General features: G+C 34.9%; 1 protein-coding gene and 1 pseudogene across 1 annotated transcript in view; one reads left to right on the forward strand and one right to left on the reverse strand.

The window, feature by feature from the left end:
- NLGN1 (neuroligin 1) overlaps positions 1-16952 on the forward strand; it is an 834402-nt gene that overhangs the window by 115848 nt on the left and 701602 nt on the right. The window lies entirely within an intron of this gene.
- LOC125174458 (60S ribosomal protein L27a-like) lies at positions 10509-10960 on the reverse strand (annotated as a pseudogene).

A 16952-nucleotide genomic window follows, 5' to 3' on the forward strand; every position in this document is an offset into this window, starting at 1 on the left:
TTTTAAGTTTCAAAATATGGCAAGATTTTAATATAGCCAAGGGCATGCATAGATGAGTTTTAATAGAACTGGGAATATATTCACGATCATCAGTTCTACTGTTATGATCTGAAACTGATTAACTGATTTGCAGAGTCATGTGGCAAAAAAAAAAGAGGAGCCTAATCTCAGAATTTTTACAAAGCAAGGCTCTGTGCCTAGGCCGCAGCAGGCAGTGGTCCCCTATGAGGTGGGAGAATAGAAACCAAGTTGCCTCCTGGAGTGCTCTGTTTCAGTGGTGTTGAGGCCTTAGGAAATTTGATTGGCTTTGTGAATCCCTTCCTGCTTGAGCCTGACTGCCTCTCTGGGATGTGTCTGTGGGAATGTGAAGATGGCCATTGATCCAGCTGGTATCTTATCAATCACTGAATTCTTCTGAAAGATGACTAGGCACAACCCTCATCAGGTTCCTGCTATGTTTTAATCACTGTCAATTTTTGAGATGCTTAATCTTCCCTGATAATGAGGATTTAATTCTATTTTAAGTGTGATTTTGACTTTCTCTTAGTTTCCATTTTTATCACAGTGTTTATTGAGAGAGTTAGTCACTCACTGATGTTTGGGGGCTGATGTAAACAATCTTTTCAATTTCAATGTGCATATAGTAAAACATTAAGGCAATATTTTTAGTGTGTCTAAAGATCACCTATCTCAGAATATCTTCAGGTGCCTGATAAAATGCAAATTTCTGGTTCCTACTCCAGACCCACTGAAGTTTGAGAACTGGTACCTTATATAAATTAGCATAGCAAAAGAGTAATCCTTATTTAATCATTATGGTTTTAATTATTTAATGCTTTATTGTGGTATAGCAATGTTAAAGAATGACTAGCTGTCTTTCCATGAATTACCATATTCCTTATGGGGACTATAGTCCAAGTAGATTTCCTCATCTGGGGCTCCACAAGAAATTAAGCCCTGATGACTTAAGACATCTATTATATGTAATGAATTAATTTCTCTTATGCCTCTAGAATGATACCATTTATGTACCAACCCAGGAGAATGGAGAAAATAATTGCTCAATTTTCTGTGTTCTGAGGTTCAGAGGAAGAACCTTGTTGAAAAGAATTAAAATTATCTTATTAAGCTTATAGATTTGGCATTAACAAAGTCATTATATTTATATATTTAGGACAAGTTAGAATCTTTCCAATTCTTCTGATGTTTTAAAATATCTTATTATCAAAATAAATCATGCACATGTGAAAAAAATCAAATAGCATTCTTTAACTAACTTTTGCTGCAGTGGCAAGTAACTCCAAAATTTCAGTGGCTCATAATACAAAGGCTTATTTCTAGACCATGCTGCATATCATAAGTTGTCTGGGGCCTAGCGCTGAAACGTGTATTCTCATTCTGGTACTCAGGCTGATGATTAGCCACCAAAGTTTCTGATTCATGTTACAGAGAAAAAAAAAAGAGAGAGGGTGATGAATTGTGTATTGCTTCCACCTAGAAGTGACACATGCCACTTTCACTCACAAGTCCTTAGCCATGACTAGTAATATGTTTCCATGCAGCCCCACAGGGACCAAGAGGTGCAGTCCTGCCATATTCTTGGGGGGTAGAGAACTGGGAATATTTGGTGAACATCAGTAAATAATTATGTTATATTGAAAAGCAAATGTTGATTATCAAAGTCCTCTCTCTTGCCAGGCTCTACCCTCAAGTGACAACCACTTCAGTTTCTGTTTAGCTCTTCTGATGTTTATTTTAAAATGATGTGTTGATATCTCTCTTTAAAAAAAATCTACTTATACATTGTGTGTTGACTTGCCGCTATGAAAAAAGAGTCTAGTTTATTCACACCATCAACCTTCTCTCTGCTTCCTGCTCAGATCCTTCCCCCCTATTATCTTGCCTTCTTGGAAAGTTAATTAAAGATGTACTATAGTGAGAAGAGGGTATACCAAGAAAGATGAATACATGATATCACAGAAAGAATGGGTTTGACTTAGAAGCACAGTAACATGCCATCTGTCTACAATAACTAGACCCTGCCTTAGAGAGCAGTAGAACAAAGGCTTTGGACAGAAGGCTCTGGGAGATAGGAAGAATCTGTAAAAATAAAGAATGATTCCAAATTGTACAAAATTAGGAATATGGTAAAGGCATTTGGTAGAGGATTTAAGGAGAATTCATTCTAAATGACACAAGATGGTGTTTTTCTTGTGGAAGTATTGGACTTACAGGGGATGAAATATAATCCTAGTATGTGACTCAAGATTGCAATAAACTACATTTGCAGCAGTAGCATCATAGTAAAAATATTTATTAAGTTTAAAAGTTTGGAACTGATCTAATGGTGTAAATGTGGAAGTAAATGTAAGGCTATCAAAGCTTCAGTAGAGCCTGATGTGGGGCGGGAACCTGGAGATCGTGACCTGAGCCAAAGTAGGATGCTTAACCGACTGAGCCTAGGTGCCCCTAATTAAAACATTTTAAAAAATCTTATTCTTGGGGCGCCTGAGTGGCTCAGTTGCTTAAGTGTTCGACTTCAGCTTAGGTCATGATCTCGCGGTTCATGAGTTTGAGCTGTGCTGACAGCCCAGAGCCTGGAGTCTGCTTCGGATTCTGTGTCTCCCTCTCTCTCTGCCCCTCTCCCGCTCACACTCTGTCTCTCTCTCTCAAAAATAAATAAACATTAAAAAATTTTAAAAAATCTTACTCTGTTTTCTAATTTTTTTCTCTTTTAGAGTCCACTTTTCTGTTTGCTTAATTTGACCTTTTATTTTTTTCCACATCACTTGTTTTCCTTAAATGTCCATTAATCATCGGTTACCTGTAATGGTTAGAAATGAAGTATTTCCTAGAAGCTCTATGGATGTGGGCAGAACTGATCATTACCTTTCTCTTTATGGTGAACATCAATAAGCCAGCCTTTATACTGGGGGACAGGAAATATCATATGCTGAGATTTCTTTTAATATTTTCTTCAGAGAAGAGCCCTCTGTTATTTGTTTTTGTTTTTACCTGGGATAAGTGATGAACTACTAGGTATTTTGCTAGTTCAGGTCTTCTATTTAGAGACTCTCATCAATATCCCCATTTTTTTAGTTTGTCTTAATCCCTAGTGTTATTTATATACTCTTGCCCTTTAATTTAAAGATGGCATTGGTACAAATGTCAACTAATACTCTAAGTTGACATTACATGCTCCATGTCTATTGTCCTTTCCATTCCAATAACTATAGGATACATCGTTTGTCTAAATAGTTGTTATTTGTGTCTAGAGTTCTAAATATTTCCTCTAACTTTGCTCCCTCAGGCTAAGATGACTTGTCTTTAGCTCTTAATTTGCAGTAGGTAGTCTAGAAGAATGTACTGAAGAAAAACTCAGTATTTAATTGCAGCATTTTATTTATTTCTCTTGCAACCCTGAGGTGTGTCAGATGAGAATACCACCTAGCTTAATTCTGTCTGATTTCTTAATTCTGTTTAAACTATCCATTATTGGTTGCTTTTCTTGCACACTAGTATGTTAGCAACTATGTGTTTGAACTCGATCTCTTCATCCAGAAAAAAAAAATGTTGCTTGTAAAGCTTCCAGCTAATTTCATAACATATGTTCTGATTTTCTACTTTTGTCTATTAGCATAGCACTTAACAGTGTTCTACAAAGATAGCAAAAACGGATGTGCTGGTAATGAAATCTGTCACTGAATGTGGGGCTTCCCTGGCACAACTTAGTAAAGAACTTTGAGCTTCTTCAAGGTAATGATTCATTCCCAGTACTATTCTGCCTTTTCAAAGTAGTACATGAACCCCTGATGTATACTTAGGAGCATATCCATTAGGATAAAAACAGCTCTTGAATAATTGTTTTGAAGATGTTTGATGACTTTGACAAGTGTTCCTTGAGTGGAAAGTATGTCAGAAGATAGCATACATATTTTATTATCCTGTGTTCTGAAACATGGCTAAAATTGATTAAATAAAGTCAGATATCATAAGTGAAATTCTTGTAAGAGAACCTTGGATTTCTGAGAATAAGACATTGATAGGATTGATGGTGATGATTCATTAATTTATATATGCAATTAATAATGTTTACTGAACACCAAATCTGTACCAGTCACTACATTAGAAGCTAGAAATAAAATGATAAAGAAAATAAATGCAGTCATTGCCCACATGAAGCTTAGAGACAAGTAAAGAGAGAATTATAATACAATGTGATAAATGCAACAAAATATTACTTGTCATGGGAACATAGATGAGTGACAGTAAAAAAGACTTGGGTGGAGAGATGCAGGTCAGAGTAATCCTCTCATTGGAAATAATGCCTTAGCTGAAATCTAAATGATGTACAGAAATTAACCAGGCACGAGAGTTCAAATGTGTGTGTTTTAGAAAAAAGACATGTGGAAAGTTCCGAAGCATGGGTGGGAAAATGGTATAATTGAGTAACAGAATGATTTTGAGTGACTGAATTATTGTGTTGGATTGGGTGTGACATGTGGTAAGTCATAATGATGTGCTAAGTCATAATAGGGACATAGCCTTTATCTGAAAAGTAATAGGGGACACTTATTTGATTTAAGTAGGAAAGTGCCATGATTTTGTGTATGCATGTTTATTACTCTGGCTGCTGTGTGGAGAATGATTTAGAGAGAAGCAGCAAAGGAGGGCAGAGAGACAGAGGGCTATCATTTATTTGTGTAAGAGATAAGGAAGTGGCAACGAGTACAAAGAAAAAAGTAGATGTCATAGAATTTGTACATTCTAGTAATTTATTGGTTATAATGGATGAGGAAAAAGGACTCAAGAAGCACCATATTTTCTTGGGCACTAAAGTGGTTATCAGTACCATTCTCTGAAAAAAGGAATACATGGAAAGGATTGGGTTTGAAGAAATCCCTTGAGGCAAGGTTGAGGTATATTGAGTTTGAAGTAGTTATGGAACATCCAGATAGAGGTATGTAGTAGGCAGTCAGAAAAATAGGTTTAAAAAAAGATTTGACCTAGATATATAGACTTGGAAATTTTCAGTATGTAGGTGGCAAATGACACCCTAGAGTTCATGACACGATCCAGAGACAGACTAAAGTGAAAAGGGAAAGGGTCCCTAAAGAGAAAACTGAGGAATCCCAACTTTCAAGAGAGGGGAAACCTAGAAGGCCTTAGTTAGGAGAAAGACCAGGAAGGAGCACTGTCACAGAACCGAGGAAAGAAAGAGAGGCAGGAGGGAGGGAGGGCATAATCCAGAATGTGACATGATCCTGACAAGCCTATGTATGATAGAGTATAAATTATCTTTTAGATTTGCTACAAAATGGTCATTGATGGCTCTGCAAAGTTTTTAGTGTCAAAGATGGAGAGAAGTCTTGGAGGTGGTGTTAAGGCAGAGATAGAAACAAATGTATATTCCAGGAGACTTATAACTAAGGAAGTATTATGAGAATTAGCTTTCTCTGAAGCCCTACCAGGGAAGAATAGAGATTAAACTAGATTGATAAATAGATTGATTTTAACTAAAATTTGAGGCCTTCTTACAAGACTAACAATAAAAGGAAAATGTAAATAAGTTAGATTTCACTAGATTGCTAAGGTCCCTGATTCTTACCAGGTGACAGTTGTATGATTCTATTATATTTTCTCTGTGTGTTATGCATGGGTATGATAAGCCTTGACAGTTGGGTTATGTTATCAAATCTCTGAATTATTTTTTAACTCACAATGGAGTGATAACAAATGTCCAATATCATTCCTTTACATACTCTTTTACTTATACACATAAAGTTGAGCAATACATACAAATCGGCAAACAAAAAATTATTGCATCTTGAATGAAGAAAATAATTAAATATCTTACATTCTGTAATTTAATGAGCAATACTCTTTCTTTATAAATAATATTTTAAAATTAATACATGCATATGCTTTTAAGAAGAGTAAACAGTACAAAATTAAAAGGTATAAAGTAAAAATGGAACCTTTTAGCGTAAGCCCCTTGCTTACTCCCTGGAGGGAACTATCTTTTCAGAACTTTTCCCTGAATCTATAATAAGATATGCATTCAGGAGAGGCTTACCTACTTTGGGGCACATGTTAATTGAATTTGGGGCTAGAGTGACTTGAATTATTTAAATTGTTCTTGGGTACAATTAATATTTTCTCTTGTGAATATCTCAGTGAATATCAGTCTGAATCTTTCCAAATATTCTTATTTTCATACCAGAAGCCACCTGCCATCAGCTGTCATTTGCGTTCTCTCTCGTTCTGAACTATAGTCTTGTAAATCTTTTATTCACTCAACAGGATTATAGCCCATACTTTGAAAGAAGTACTTCATCCTAATTAGTTCCACAGGTGCCTTTCTTTTAAAAAGGAGATAGTTTCCACGCTGTCTCCAAAAGAATGTTTTTGGGTCATTATCCCTTTGATAAATGAACTCACTGTTGAGCAGGGGTTTCCCTAAAGGGTCTCTGTGATGCACAAAAATGCTGTGTTATAACTTTTGATCCATTATTGCCCCAATTTTCTCAATTTATCCAATATTATATCCAGATATGCAGTCCCAGATCTCCAATGAACCATACTGATGCTTCCTTGTTGATTTTATGTACTTATTTTTCCTCAGGTTGCTACTAAACATAAGTTCTTCTCTTCGTACTAGGTATTATGTGTCAGCTTTTACAGAATTAGATTGTTTATGGCATTGGTATGAGAATAAAGTGCTTACAGACAATGGATTAGTGGTTTGAATTCTTCCCAGACTATCAGTAGTCAAAAGTTGTTAGTACTCTCTTGGGGTCTATATAAAATGAAGGTGGTCTGATTATAATTCCAGGCCAGCAAGAAGGAGCATGATTTCTGTTACAGAGGGCAGAGACAGAAGTCTTGGTAAGGACAGCAGATGTCTCCTTTGAATGGCTTATAAAAACAAAACCTGAACACATTTTAATTTTTTTTCCCAAAAGCTCTATCCCCGGGAGTAGGGATAGTGTAGTCCTCCTCCCCAGTCATTTCCTCCACTATTGTAATTCTTTAATTTATTAACTTACTCATTTACTGTTTTCTCCAACACTCATAAAGTTCTTTGAAATTGTTTCTATTTTCCTTGTTCCAAAATAATGCCCACCAGAAACACCTTTGGCCCCTCACTCAACATCTGCAACCATCTTGTTCCCGATGTTTCTCTGGATCCCATAACTTATCACCTTATCAAATGGGAGCTGTAGATCTATACTGCTTCTCTAAAATTAATTGTCTGTCAGTATATCAAGGAAGCTTTGTGCACATTTGACTATGTCAAGCTAGGATATAAAAATATATATAAAATTCTTAAATGATTCCTATATTAGCTAGACTTTCAAATTTTTGCATGCCTTAATGTAATAAAAAAGCAAAAGAGAAAGTATTGAGGAAATTCAAGTAAACCTAAATTTTTCTTTCTAGATCATGTGATGGTTCTGTGTTGATTATAGATTTAATATGATATGTAATACGATCTAACTGTGAAGCTAATGATGATCAGTTAATTTAAAGACAATTCTCTGAAAATAAGTATAATATATGATTTAATATTGTTGATTAAAGACTGGGCTTTAATATTATTTATTGAAGCAGTTTTCAAAAAAAAAATTTTTTACCAGGCCTACAAAAATGTATTATTTTATATTAGGATCTAGTATATAACAACATACTGATACATGTGTGTATGCATATATATATATTATATATATATATAATATATATGTATACTTGTATGTGGATGTAAATGATATGATGTAGAGATTTTATTAAATGTTTGTTACTTTACTATCTGCAGTGCCCTCCAATATATTATATTCTTTTTTCTTCTGCTGTGTACCATTAAGAAATAGCTGGCCACATCCCATTAGATTTATTTCATGTAATGTCATAAATTACAGTTTGAAAAACACTAAGGGTTCCTGGCTGGCTCAGTTGGTAGAGTATGCAACTCTTGATCTTGGGACTATAAGTTCAAGCCCCACATTGGGTGTAGAGATTATTTAAAAATAAAATTTTAATAAAAACACTGATCTATTGTGACCCCTTGAGAATTGTGAATATATATCTATATTATATCCTTCCTACCACAGTTGCTTTTATTTCAGAAAAAGGTTTGTGATAAGACATGTTCTACATTGGAGATTTTTTTAACCACGAACTGTGAATTTCTATTAGATTAAAGGTACCACGTTTTATGAATGAAGACTGAAAATATGTTCACCATCACCATGGAACTAAATAGTCTGTAACTATCTCCCTTTCACATGACTAGATAGTAAATTCAGATAAATTATGTGTTTAAAAGGATTTTTCTTTTATTTCTACTTATCTGTTTCCTGAATAAATAAAAGACTGCTTTCTAACATATTATTCCAGCATACTTATAAACTTTAAATGTTACTTAGCAAAATATAAAAGAAAACATTTTAAATTTTGGTTAAGCAAAGTGATATATAATATGTTTCACTTTGTATACCTATTTTAATATAGTGCCAGTGAGCCATACAGGTTTTTTTTTCCCCTCTGTTTACTGGTCCATATTCCTGTGTTAATAAAAATGTTGCGTCTCATTTTATACTAAAATTTACTTTCTCCCTGAATGAAAAGAATGCTTCCTCTTTTTTTATTAGATTAAATTATTTATAGGCAGGATGGTAAATCATGCAATGCTTGTGATAAAAATTGTTTGCACCAGTTCTTTATGATGCTTATATTACTGGTGGAAAGATGACCGTGCATATTTCTGAACCAAATTTAGCCAGCTGACAACATTAACCCGTGGGATTTGGAGAAAAACCAATCCTTTGTAAATTATTTTTGAATATATATTTTATATTTATACTTATATTTAGAATATATTTATGAAAATTATTTCCTATTTCCTCTGCCTGCAAGTTACCAACATTGTTCACTCTACTATGGAGGTCAGTAACATAGTCTTTCCTAAAAGCTAACCTTTCCCAGTGGGCCATTATTGGTGACATAACCTTATCTTCTACCTCAATGATAAATTCCGCATGTTACTGGCAGATGATGGTATTCAAAATGCAGAAGGTGATGAGGAGATTGTGAGGATCTGTGTCACTTGAGTTAGACTCTGAAAGCTGGTAAGGAGTCCTGAATCCTATTGTTGGCTCAGTCAAGATTTGACTTTTAATATCTCAATTGAACTTATCCATGGTATCTTTCTATACAGTATTGCAATTTGTTGTAAATTTCTCTTTGGCAAGCTTTTTTTTTTTTAAGTTTATTTATTTACTTTGTGTGTGTGTGAGAGAGAGAGAGAGAGAGATTGGGAGAATCTCAAGTAGTCTCCACACTCAGCACAGAGCCGGATGCAGGGCTTGATCTCATGAACCCTGAGATCATGACCTGAGCCAAAATCAAGAGTCAGAGGCTTAGCCAAATAAGCCACCCTGGTGCCCCACGAATCTTTTTTTTTATGTTTATTTATTTTGAGAGAGAGAGAGAGAGAGAGAGAGAGAGAGAGAATGGGGGAGGGACAGAGAGAGAGGGAGAGAGAATCCCAAGCAGTCTCCATACTCAGCACAGAGCCCAATGTGGGGCCCAATCTCACAACTGCAAGATCATGACCTGAGCCTATGTCAAGAGTTGGACACTTAACCAACTAAGCCATCCAGGTGACCCTCTTTTTTTTTTAATTGTTTTTAATGTTTATTTATTTTTGAGAGAGAGAGAGAGACAGAGTGCAAGCAGGGGAGAGGCAGAGAGAGAGGGAGACACAGAATTCAAAACAGGCTCCAGGCTCTGAGCTGTCAGCACAGAGCTCAATGTGGAGCTCGAACTCACAGACTGCTCGATCATGACATGAGCCAAAGTTGGGGCTTAACTGACTGAGCCCCCCAGGTGCCCCCAGGCACCTCTCTTTAGCAATCTTGCAGATTTTTTTTCCAAATGAAATGTGACATGAGAATTCTATTTGGACAATTAAGGTGGAAATAATTTTGTTTTTAATAAATATATGAAGAAGTTTAGAACAAAAATCATCCATGATTTTCTCTTCTGCCCTTGATAAGGTATGGGATCCTATATGTTCCATGCTTGGATAAAAAGCATGTTTAGGCACACATGCATATCAAGGTGCTAAGGAAGGATCTTCTATTGTTATTATGTCCTCCATCAGGCTACATAGAGGACTAAAGGTCAAGTAAAATAAAAGAATAAATTAAAGCAAAGGACTTAAATGAGTTCATCAATAAAAATTATGTTAGATATTTACCTTACATTTCCCTTCAACACACTCATCACACAAAATTTGCAAATAACCTGGGAGTCTTCATAATTATCAGATGGCCACTTGGTATTTTAGTATATTTCCTGAAACTACTGAAAAGAAACATTGAAAGTATTAGCTAAATTCTCAAATTTTACAAAAAACATTTGTAACCTTCAGTGTCTTTTTTTGTTTTGTTTTAAAGGAAAACATTTGTTAGCATTTAATGAACCTCCTTCCACATGGCTTCAGGCTACCAGGACACAGCACCCTGTCCCCAACCCCCCCCCCCCCCCCCAATCTTCTCAGCTCTTCTGTTAAAGAATTAGGCCTTCATGATGATATGCTGTTGTGAGGGCTTTCCCTTCCCCAGAACTTTGTAGTAGCCCAGTCACACCACATCAATGATAGGAGCAGCTCCAGTCTTGTTTTGGCAGCATTTACCCATGTCTGCTCCCTAACCAAGGTCTACAGTTTATAAAGGTTGATGGTTGAGTAGAAGTTCTGGTTCCTCCTTAAGTGGTAATGCCTCATAGAAACTTTTCCAAAGTGACCTGGGTGATTTTTGTTGAAGTTGATCCTGTGGTGATGCATGCCACCAGCATTACTCCTACCTCTTGGGTGCTTCCCACATTTCCCCATAAGGCCATGGCCATGGCTCACATGACCCTGAAGCTTCCTGGTCTTCCTCAGTCTGGATGGCATTGTTGGCAGCCCAGGCAAAAGAGCCCTCAATGTCTTTTTGGAACCATTATGCTAACTATTTAGTGAAGTTACTTTTACCAACAGAGACCTTAACAGTAGACCAGTGACTTGAACAATAGAATGAATACTGGGATACTGTCATGAAACATCTTGATATGGAGAGGTTCTGAGTCTTTAAAAGATGCACCATAATTTGGTTGATTATAGCTGTATTCTGTAGGGAATGCATTATTACTTTAATTCCTTGGCAGTATTTTTCTCCCTACATATAATGATAACTTTTCTAATCTCAAGAATTTCTTTTCTTTTCTTTTTTTTTAATGTTTATTTATTTTTGAGACAGAGACAGAGTGAGAGTGGGGAAGGGGCAGAGAGAGGGAGACACAGAATCTGAAACAGGCTCCAGGCTCCAAGCTGTCAGCACAGAGCCTGATGTGGGGCTCTAACTCATAATGGCGAGATCATGACCTAGGCTGAAGTCAGACGCTTAACCAACTGAGCCACCCAGGTGCCCCTCATCTCAAGCATTTCTATGGATCTAATCAGATTTCTTCCTTCACTTTACTATACTTATTCTGAAAAAGGTCATTCTAGTTCTTCTAATCACCTGCACTTTCATCCTGCTCTCATCTATGACATTTATAGTACAGGAGTCACCGATTGAGTGGATTGGAGGTGTGGAGATGAGCAGATGTGATGACTGCGAAAGTGAAGGAAGGCCAGTGATAGGCAGTGTAATTTTCAGGTTCTTACCCAAAGATTTACAAAAGAAGAAGCAAAAGTTGGGGGAATTCAAATTAAGGATCATGGCATCTTGGGGAAAACAAAATAAAACAAAACAAAACAAAACACAAAGCTAAGCCACTTCATTGCTAACTTAGACTAAAGCCAGGAGTGCTTAATTCTGCTAAGGTCTATATTATGGATTCATTAAATTGGTTGAATGCTCTTTGCCACTTAGTTAATATGTGAGATTTGAATAGCTTAAAGTAATTGTTAGACTAATTGTTTTATGTTCTTAAATAAAGCATTGTGTTTGAAAAATTCTCTTTTTATGATCCCTGATCCTAAGAAAGCTTATTCTTGTGCCCTGAGGATACTCTACATTTTAAAATATCCTCTTGTCTTCTAGATGTACTTTGGATCTAGTTTGATGGAACCTTCCAGTCTTAAAGATTGCTGTAAATACTTTCTTCAAGATAAAAGCTATTAGGAATAATATGAAATACTTTTCAAAGGCAGGCAGGGTTGCATTCTGATCATGGAGCCAAAGTTATTTGGCTCCAAACCTCAACTTAACCATTTACACTCATTTGACCCCAACCGAGCTATTTCACATCTATCAACTTCTATTTCTGCATCTGTATAATGTTCTCCGTTATACTTACTTATCTAGAATTCTGTAAGCATGAATAAGGATAGTACTTTTCATGAGATAAGTGCTCAGTAAATGGTAGTAGTAGCTGTTTTATTATTGTTGTATTAATAAAATCTCTGTAGATAGTTCTTAGGTACTAAAGCAAATTATTAGTTATTATAATCTATATAATTACATAATTTTAATTTTGTAAATTATAATAAATCTTATTAATAAGTTAGTAGAAAACTAAGTAAAACAAATATATCCAAAATGACAGAGAATACTATTTGTAATCCAGCCATGAGATGATGACTGTTAAGTAATGGATGATTCTTTTTTCTTAGAAGAGAAAAAAAAATTATTCCATATTGAAATAGACTCACTGTGGAAAATTCATGTCATAACACATGAGAAAATTTCTGTAGTATGTGTGGCTAATACCCTGGAGAATAAATTCATTTTCACCTTTGTGAAAATAGAGACAAGGTTTTTTGATGGTAAAAGTGAGAGCTGGCCAGCAGGGAGGAATGAAAGTCAGCCTATGGAAATGAGACACTTAATTAACAGGTATAGGGTTAGAAAAGTTGTGGTGGTTTTAATTACCTCACAAGTTTTGAACAATTATTGTCCTTTAAACAATCCAAGGTAATCTGAGAGAATTTTTTTTTCATAGCTCAAAGCACCCATGCACTAGGTAATAATTGTTAGCAGTGGAGAATTAATGTAATAATCTCTATTTTTTCTACATTTTTCTTGCATTAAACAGCATCACTTGTGTTTTTTGTGTATATATGCTAGTGCTAATGTTTTGCCTTAATTATGTGTTTATATAAAATACAGTAGTATACAAAAGCATATTATATTTTTGGAATTTAATGAGACCTGTAAAGAAATTCTATTTAGACCCTATTACTCAAAATGTGATCTGTGGACCAGTAACATGGTAGCTTTTAAAAATGTATACTCTCAGGATCTGCCTCAGAACTACTGAGTCAAATATTACATTTAAATAAGATTTCAGGTAATTCAATACACATTAAAGTTTGAGAGTCATTGGGTTAGGTCACAAAGCTATTCCTGAGGTCCTTATCCCTCCATATTATAAATACTTGGAGGATTTGCCTTGCAATTCCAAATTTCCAAAGTGATGGGAATCACCACATTTAACTAGTACATTAAGAAACAAATCTAAATTAAATGAGAACTAATTGCATACGGATATGTGTGAAATCATATTGTTTACCATGGCTGATACCAAAACCCAAAGAATTGATAAGAGGCTGTAAATATATGAAGCGCTGTCCACTAACTAGATGAGAAATTGAACTAACTCCATGTAGGTACAGAGAGAATTACTGGGATCAATGAATAGATTTTACAGCAAAAGAGATTTTGGTGCCAGATCATTGAACTGTGCATATGTGCAATACATTCTATGCATATGCATTGAACTGTGCATATGTGCAAATGATATCTATTTATCTCCTTTCCACAAGCAAGAGGCTATCCAGTTATTAGTCAGGAGCACTGCTGAAAGAGCCTTTTATGTGAGAGGTTTAAAATGAAAGATCTCAGAGGAACAACCTCGGAGGTGACTTTGAACTCTAAAATTCTAGGATTTGTCCACTCAGGTACTAAAAATGCCTGTGAATAATTGGATATATGTGACAAGTGAAAAGAGAACTGTTTGAATGAACATAAGTAGTGGTTAAGTTTAACAACTAATAAGAATAATCAGCTACACTGCCTATGCAGATTTAAGAGGCAAATTACATGTTTAACAAAGCCGAAGAACAGAGGTGCTCTTAGCTATTTTCTGAGGACTTGGGAATTCATTCATTATGCCCTCTGCTGGCTGATAAGCAGGGCAGCACTGATTTTTAGATCGGAAAGGAGACTGAACTTCCTCCTTGGGCATAATATTAGTAGGTATTTGCACATGAAAGAGAGGTACTAAGAAAGAGCAGGGAAAAGTTAATTAAGATAGCTCATGAGAGCTGCAACTTGTTTGATTCTTAGAAATTTATTTTTTATTATCTTTGTTATAGCAGTTGATTCAATTGCTGCCATATGGTGACACCAGCAAATAACTTTTACCTATTTTTTAATACTTAAATCAACTGTATTTCCAAAACCGGGCTGAGAATTATAATTCTATAAAGCTTCAAAAAGCATAATTAGCTAAGTAATGTTAGTTTCTTAAACTAAAGATGAAAGATAATTTAAAATTACTTTAGAAGAGAAAACCATCTAAAGTTTCTTCCTCCGGTTCAAAATGTTTAGAAGTAGGTTTGCTTATGACTGAATCAACAATGAAGTTTAACTCACTACTGTTTTCAGGACGTAGTGGTGACTTTAAGGGAAAATCCAGCACATGGGGGAAAAACATACCATATGGAATATTTCTACCATCCCCAAATGGGGTATTTCTGCTATCCCCAAAAGTTCTTATTGTGCTTTTTTCTAGTCAGTCTCCAACATCGGCACATCCCAGGAAAGTATTCTTCTGAATCTTATTATACTTCAACGATCATAGATTAGTATTTCTAACCTTTAGTGTGATTAGTAATCTATACTAACCAGTAAAGATTAATATAATCTTTTACAAAGGATCATTAATATAATCTATACTAATCAGTACAGATTAGTCTAGATTAGTATTTGGCAATACTAATACCATTTCAATATAAATGACATGTTTGGTTTTTTTTTGGTTCTTAAAGATTCATCCAGGTTGTTGACTTTATCAGCAATTTGTTCCTTTTATTGATGAAGAATATTCTAACAAATAGCATTCTGCTGTTTATTTGTTCTCTTGATAATGGACATTTATTTTACATTTTTAGCTCCCGTAAATAGCTGTTACAAATTTTTAATTTCTTTTGTATAAGTAGGAGTGGAATTCTGGCTATTAGGGTAGATGTGTAATTATAAGAACTTCTAATTCTTTTTATATAGTTGACTCTTTCTGCATTCCATAAGCAACGTATGAGAGTTCCAGTTGCTCCACATCCTTGCCAACATTTGGCATTTTTAGTCCTTTTTATTGTAGTTGTTTTAAATTGTATTTCCTTGTGGTTTTAACTTGTATTACTCTGATGACTAATGATGTTGAACACCTTTGTCTATGCTAATTGGCTGTTCATATATCTTTAGTGAGTGGTCTGTTAAAATATTTGACAACTTTTAATTGTGCGATTTACCTATGTATTGTTGATCTCTTAGTATATTCTAAGTATAAGTCTTTATCAGATCAAGAAAAATTCCTGTTATTGTTGATTTGCTGATACATATTTTTAAATCACAAATGGGTATAGAGTTATGTAAAGTTATTTTTCTCCATCAGTTGAGATGTTTATGTATTAACCTTTAATTGGTAAATTATATTGAATGATTTTTTAAATGTTAAACTTCCCTTTAGTTAGTAGGATAAACACTACAGATTAAATCTTTTCTATGTATTGCTAATTCATTAGCTAATATTTTGTTAAAGACTGTTGTAACTATGATCACAAGGATTATTAGTGGATATTTTTTTCTTGTGATATCCCTGTCAGGTTTTGGTATCAGGATTATGTAGAGCTCCAAAAGTGAATTGCTATGAATGATATTACCAGGTCAACTCAACCTACAAAGATGCTGAAAGGGTATTCCCTCACCTTATCTTCCAGGAAGAGGAAAGGGTTTGCACTTTCAGATATTTGTGTGTATTTGTGGATTTATCCCTAGCAAAGCCCTAGAATCTAAGGTGGTGGAAATACTACGTATTTCTCATGCACTGCTGCATTTTTGGAAAAATTCAGCAGGGAAGAATTATGGCTCAAACAATGTGCTTTAGCATTTGGATGTCTTTCAGATCCATATGCAACCTGCCTTTCCCATGCTGTCGTCTAAGACATGGGGGATTTGACCTTGTCCCTGAAAACTCTGGCAGACCCACTGTATGTCTGCCCATACCAACCATTTAGCCCAAGGTTTAGTGGCTGCTATGCTTATGGCTCATCTATTAAGTGTTTGTTCTTGTCTGGAATTTGCTTTACCAAGGTTTCCTAGCATGCACCAGGCTTTAATAACCACACAGAATATTATGATTTTTAATTTATCTAGTGTTTCCTCATTATTTGATGGTAGGAAAGGTGTTTTGATCCCTCTACATCCTATTTGGAAGCAGAAAACCCACCAGCAAGTAAACACTTTAAATGAAACTCTCTCCCTACAGATATAAATAGAGATAGAGATATACAGAGATAGAGACTTGGTATAGTTTTAGAGGAAGATTTTATTTTAATATATGTTTTATATTCTAAATGCTAGAATGCTTTTATATATATTTTATATAAATAAAGATATATATTAATGGATTTTAAAATAGTATATGAAATATTATTTTCTGTCATGAAGAGAATACATTTTCATTAATGAAAAACATTAAAGTTTATTATCATTTGGCTTCAGTGATAACATTACTGGGTCTGGGTAAACTTTATAGTAAATCTGAGTATTATGACTTTTCTTCTAGCCATCTAAGCATGTGCATGTACATTACACATCTAAGTATAATTGTGACTAAGTATAATGACTTTTCTTCTAGCCATCTAAGCATGTGCGTGTACAATTATACATCTAAGTATA

This window comes from Prionailurus viverrinus, chromosome C2, assembly GCF_022837055.1.
Source record: "Prionailurus viverrinus isolate Anna chromosome C2, UM_Priviv_1.0, whole genome shotgun sequence".
Taxonomy (NCBI): Eukaryota; Metazoa; Chordata; class Mammalia; order Carnivora; family Felidae; genus Prionailurus; species Prionailurus viverrinus.